Source organism: Pempheris klunzingeri, chromosome 5, assembly GCF_042242105.1.
Source record: "Pempheris klunzingeri isolate RE-2024b chromosome 5, fPemKlu1.hap1, whole genome shotgun sequence".
Lineage (NCBI taxonomy): Eukaryota > Metazoa > Chordata > Actinopteri > Acropomatiformes > Pempheridae > Pempheris > Pempheris klunzingeri.
In genome coordinates, this window is record NC_092016.1 from 11765115 (window position 1) to 11771959 (window position 6845).

Here is a 6845-nt window from a genome sequence, read left to right on the forward strand (position 1 = left end):
TGTAGTTCAGGCAGAGAAGTACAGAGCTACGTTTTAATAAAGTTGCACCAAAGCGATTATGATTATGATTATTATTATTATTTTAAATTTTTGACCAGTCCTTAAGAATAAAAGCCCTTAATGAACAATATGTTTGTGACACAGCATCGACAGGAACATTAAATGTCCTTTGCACCCAAAGCTCCACTTAAACTAATTTTACGTCCATGCAACTTCAGCCTAGTATTACTGTTACTACACACCACTCTCTGCAAGCGTAAATTTGGAATAATTTCACAATATAATTTCACCAGGCTGCGCGTAAAAACCAAAACAAAACGCTGGAATAGATGCATTGAATTATTGACTCAAACAGTCTAGAAAACACAGTCTGACGAAATCAGTCTCCAAAACTCACCTTTAATGTTGGTGCAGCCTCCCTCCGCCGTGAATGAGAAAGCTGTGATCGAGTGAAAGTCGGAGCGACGAGAAGTCTGCTCAGTGTCGGGGGATGTAAAGATGTTGGCGTTAGGAGCGGGACGCAGTTGTCCGTGCAGCACCGCCTCCCTCCTGCACCGTCCTCTCTCCACCTCTCTCTCTCTCTCTCTCTCTCTCCCTCTCTCTCTGGTTTGTGTTGCACCAGTAGCAGCAGCAGCAGCAGCAGCAGAGTCCACATGGCAGGCAGACTGTGGCACAGCCCCCCCTCCACGACACCGACAGCAATCAAGTGACGGCAAAACTTATGGCGAGGCAACTCCCACTCACGCAGGCAGTCTGCATTAACTATGGATTCATGACCAATGAAGATGGTTTGAGTGTTTGGTCTTAGAGCAGCCTGCAGGTCCACACTCATGGATAAAGTGTTGTCTGCCAAAGGGGTGGGGGGGGATTTTGAGATGACAAGAGTAACTAAACATGTTCTTTAATGCAGTCTATAGCTTTAAATACATTCTAAATTAAAAAAAAAAATCATCCACATTAATCTTTCATTACTCTGTAGCCTATTATGCCGACCATAATGCTTTTAATTAATTCTTTTGCACTTCCCTGTTGTAAAAAAAAATGTTATTGACATTATGCACGGAGGAGGCTGCAGTGGGATTTGGCATTCTGCTAAAAACAGCAGGGACCCACCGACACATTGTTGTGTGCATGGAGTCAAGGTCCGCTGGTGAATGCGGCGTGCAGGCCTTCAACACGTGCTGGGTTCCCACGGATTCATCGTTTACAAGCTACACGTCGCCTACACGCGTTTTGACAATAAGCAGCTGCACTAAAGGTCACCCTCGGTGAGGAGACAGAGGAACAAGGCGGACGGCCCTGCGCCATAAGCGTTTAACTTTTTAAAGTCAATAAAGCGTTGGCTAAAGCCCGCTGTAATATTGATGAAGGTAACAGGACACGTTCCCCTGTTGGTCCGACTGTCCTCAGTGAGACAGAGCTGTGCGGCTATAATGACGATTTGTCCATAATTATTCACTCATTTTAAGAGAGAAGGGTGTATCGTTAATTTGAATAGGTTACATTTGGCGAGTAATAATAGGCCTAATAACATAATAATAATAACAATAACAACAACAACAATAATTATAACAATAATGAAAGACCCATAATAATAATTAGTGTGGTCTAATAAACAATAATTTGATCGTAGAATAGTTATTTTTACGTTAACAATATCAGTGTTATCAGTTTTTCCTTTTGTCACATTGTATTTAAAAATGAAAATGTGAAATCTTGCCATAAGGAAAACTAAACCCCTAAAATTTTAATTTTCCTCTTCAGCTGGATTCCGTTCATTTTACAATCGCGAAAGTATTTGTCTCTGGGATTAAACCAGTCGTATGTCTGAGATCAACGTTAGAAACGTGCAGAATAAATCTCTTATGATAATGGTCGTTTAAATAAACAGACGCGTGGTCCAACTTGAGGCGCATCAATCTCCTCCATCTGCTTATCTATCGATCACTGATATTGGTATGGCCCCGACTGTCATCAACACAACCATCTTAATTAAAAGTCATTCCTGCTCGGGGAGGAATTTCAAAGCCTCATCGATAGTGTGAACAACTCCAACTGGCATAAAATGAGCTGAAATTCCCGCTTCAGCTGTTCAAGAGGCTGCTGACAAACCCTTAAAATTCAGCACTACACATTTATATGAAATCCACATGTTCAAACTGTCACATTCACAGACCCAAGACCAGTGGTGTGAAATGAGTGCAAATGATTTCAGCCAAAACCTGGGCGAGGAAATGAGCAGAGTAGCCCAAAAAAGTCAGTAAGGTCATGATCAGGCTCGTGCTTGTTCTACCTTTTTTGTGCAAGAGAGAACAGCTCATTTAAAAGTATGTCTGCATTAATCACAGTGCTGCATCAAAGTATGATAATCACCTGAACACTCTATTAAAATAAAAGTGCCAGCCCTGGGGAAATCTTACCTTACTCTTTAATTGTTTTGAGGCTTTGATAGGCTTTTTAATCTAAGATTAATTTATGCATTCTTAAATAACTCTACATATGATTAATAAGCTTGAAAATTAAAAGGAGACTGAAGCAATTATAACAAGTGGTTGGTCATCACCTCATTAGATGGTATTAGAAAGATGCAGTTTGTGTGTGTGTGTGTGTGTGTGTGTGTGTGTGTGTGTGTGTGTGTGTGTGTGTGTGTGTGTGTGTGTGTGTTTGCCTGACTTGGTATCACAAGAATGAACAGTGGAAAGGTAAGAGTAGAGCAAAATGTGGAGAGACTGTTTGATGACAATCAGTGGAGTAAAGTGCTGCTGGCTAATTATTCAAGATCTTTCTAATACACTCTCTATAACTTGGTGAGTCACAGTCATTTATTAGAAACTGGATATGATACATGACTTATTTTAACTGGCAGGTATAGCAGCACAGATCCTAATCAAGATCAACTGAGATTGTCCGTATCATTCACCGCTGACCACAGTGTTGTTCCTGAATGGATTCTGAGCTGGAGAGACAACAAAAGAGAAAGATCTGCTGTTTGAGAGGCCACCGGAGAGACGCAGTGAAAACAGTGAGACTTGCTAAATGGTTGCTAATGTGTAAACAAGACATCACTCCTCTCTTGCTCTGATGTTTATTTGTCTCCTAAAAGCCCACCCCTGGGTCCTGACCCCCACATCCTCCACCGCTAAACGGAACATTTCTTTTCGCAGGAGGTGGTGTGCAATGTGTGTGTGTGTGTGTGTGTGTGTGAGGAGAGTGAGAGTGAGTGAGGGGGGGTGGGGGGGAGAGTTGGGGGAGTTCATCACTGCATCAAATGAGGCTGAGCGCAGGGACCCTTTTGTCACAGACAGGGACTCATCTGCCAATGGTGAGCTGTGAGGTCCTGAGGGAGGGGAGGAACAAAGGTGCTAAAAGGCTGTGTGACAATGAGGGTGCTCCGAGGAGAGCCTTCAAGTGTGGGACACAGGCTGCATGGGACAAGCTGTGCCAATCACTCCGCAATTACTTTTTTGTGCAATCCAGAGGCCTTGTGCGGGCATTCATGGAACGACACAAGGACACGAGCAGCCACGGCAAGGTCCATGCCTCTCTGCGCTTTGCTTCTTATGTAGAGCTGACCCAAAGCTCATGCTGGCATAAACGTATAGTAAATCACCTGTTCCTCTGTTGATTTGAAAGAAAACCTTTGAGAAATTCAGCCTCTTTTCACTGTGGACTCCTTACACCCATCAGAGAAGAAGATGAGGATGATGAAATTTTACAGCGGAAGGATTTCATTTGCCAGATACACAAGTAATATGTGAGGTGAAATACAATCCTAAATCCTGAAAGTTATGCTAAAAGACTTCTGTGGAAATTCTGAGGATACAAATTGAAAATAAAATGTATACATATATGTATATGAGTAAAATGTATATATGTCATGAGTGGAAAGAATTAGTTGAGGACAATGTGACACCAGGTTGAGGATATACAGAGGTCAGAGTTCATCATCCTGATGGTCTGAGGATAGGTGCATTCCCTACTCTTGTACTAGCGCAAAAAAACAATGAACTCACACAGAAAAAAACCAAAAACATAAAATAGTTGTAAAAGTATTGAACTTTTATCTGAGATCACATATATAAAGCTGTATTTATCACCAGGCCTGAGTAAAATGTACACATAAACAAAATTCCATATAAAAACAGTCAAATTTTTGCTTCATGCCGAGTTAGATCAGGCAAAATTCTTCACACACGTAAAATAAATACCTCAGTAATTTTGTTAAGATTTTAAGTTAATTCTTGATCTTGGAAACAATAATTGACAAAAAAATCTCACCACACAGGCAATTTTTAAGATCATTTTGTTGTTTTTTTTAATTAATCTTTGTTTGGGATTTATTAGAAGAACATGGATTTGTAAAAATAACAAGATAAAATCGTACTGTCAAGATATGATTACGCAAAAGTTTATATTATGATAATGTTGACTTATTATCTAGCATTATCTACAACAAATAGGCATAAATCCAGCAGAGCTCTCTACTGCTAATTCATATTAGCAATGCTTATACTTAATTGTCATTACACTGATGACTCACAATGTTTACAGAATATTTAGGAAGTGTAAGTTTTGGGTATCAGCACTGTATGCTACAGTGTAATAAAGAAAGATGCAGGAATTTGTCTATATCCAACCCCGAGCAGTTTCAATGGTGTAATGAGGAGTCAAGTGAGAATGGGAATTATCGTAATGATAACAAAGGTCTATGCACCATAGCTTGGGGCTGTATTGTAGGGCATTACCATAAAGATGTGATGTGTTTGTATTGCAGGGTTTTTCTGAGGGAGCAGGCCAAAGAGATAATAACTATTAGTAGATGACAGTGCTTTGTGGGATTCCAGCTGTGGAGCCCAAATTTCCATACAGATAGAATGGCTCTGGGTGGATGATATGTGTGGGGGAAGGGCTGGGTGACTCAGTGGACTCATCTGCGCACACACACGCACACACACACACACACACACACACATGCACATCACATGCACATCACAGTCTGCAAGTGGCAAATCTCAGTGCTGGACTCAGTCTTGGTGTCCCCAGTCAGACTTTGGGGTGAGGTGAGAGCCTCCGGTTTGAACACTCTGCAGGTCTCTGAGGAGGAACTGTCCAGAGTACTGAAACAGCCCGACGCTACTCTGCTGACAGCTTTCAAAGTCAGGAAGTGCAAATAGCTAGGGCTTTCTCTCTCTCTCTCTACATGTGTGTGTGTGTGTGTGTGTGTGTGTGTGTGTGTGTGTGTGTGTGTGTGTGTGTGTGTGTGTGTGTGTGTGTGTGTGTGTGTGTGTGTGTGTGTGTGTGTGTGTGTGTGAAAAGAGGACCAGACATTTCCATCAAGATCACATGCAGGTAAGAGGGTGTGCAACATACATGTCAGCACCAGGGATTGGGGGAAACACGACCTAAGAAACAAATAAAAGCTTCCATCCAAATAAACTGCATTTTCAAGGTTACAATGTTTCACATCCCAGAAATATAAGGTATATCCAACATGTATGGAAGTAAAGATGTACTGTTTAGGAAGGAATATCTTATCTGCTAAAATGAGTTTGATGAGAGTATTGATGTCGTTGTCATATGTGCACGGTTTATATATATTTGGCATGTTATGTTGATCACACTGGCTTTGGTTTTTTTGTTACGTAGGAAATATTTCTGTAGGAATTAATGTTCTGAAATTGTTCAATAGTTTTTCCAGTCAGTTATTCTGAATAGAGTTTGTGAAATTATGGATCCACACATTGAAGAATTTGAGGAAACTTTTGTGATAATAGAACTGTAAGCTTTCAAAATCTGACTAACTAGAAATTATGTTTGCATAAATATTCATTGCATTGATTCATTTCATTGATACATTCAAAACAATAGATGGAGATGATTTACAAGCTTTGAGATATTTTTCCCTTTGCAGTACAGTTCAATTAATTTTACAGGGACGGTTTTGTTAAGTGCTTCTTCACAAATTAATCTAGCCACAAGTAGACAAGCTAGCAAGACAACCAAAAACAAGCCTACCTTTGGTTGACTTCGCCCTGCAGGTTGCAGCAATCTGTTGAGGGACTCCTGACTGGATGGAGTGGGCAACAGTTAACCTGGCGCTATCCAAGCTGAAAAAAGACATGCCTTCCAGCACCTTTATCTGTTTGTTCCAAGGGTAAAAATGACAACTTGTGGTTTTATAAGGGGGAAAGATGCTCCAGGAAGTCACTGCGCTTGGCCGAGAATTACCCATAACCCCCCCTGCCAAGTTGCTGTAGGTATAACTTTTGGGGACGTTAAGCTAGGCAAGGCGAAGCTAACTATCTCTTGGTTGTAGCTAAAAGGACAGACATCAGATTGGTATTTCTATTCTGAGCTAACTCTCAGCAAGAAGACAAATGTTATTTTGCAAAATGTCAAACTATTCCTTCAAGGGTTGAAACTGGAACTGGTTTTACATAGTAATTAATTCAACTGGTGTTCCCTCTATGTGAACTTGAACAGCCGCATACGAGAGTGTGTCATTATGACCCAGAAAGGACATCTAGATGTGAGGATTCAGGGCTGAGTGAGACATAAAAAGTGTGAGATTGGAAGGTAACTGTGATGAATTATATGTGGGAGGAGGTTAGGTTAATAATAGTGGTACATGTCATGGTGGAGAATTAAAGTCTGCTGTCTCCTGAGTTCCAGTCAATCCGCTGGTGTAAATAAGTCCACAAACATCTGTAAACAATGGTGCACATGTTTTCTATCAAACAAACACAGCTGTTCAAAATGGGGCCCCAGAGATCGAACAGGTAAGAGGGCCGGGATCTCGGGACTGAGCAGCTTTTTTGGTTGAGTTCCAGTGCCAGGCATGCTGT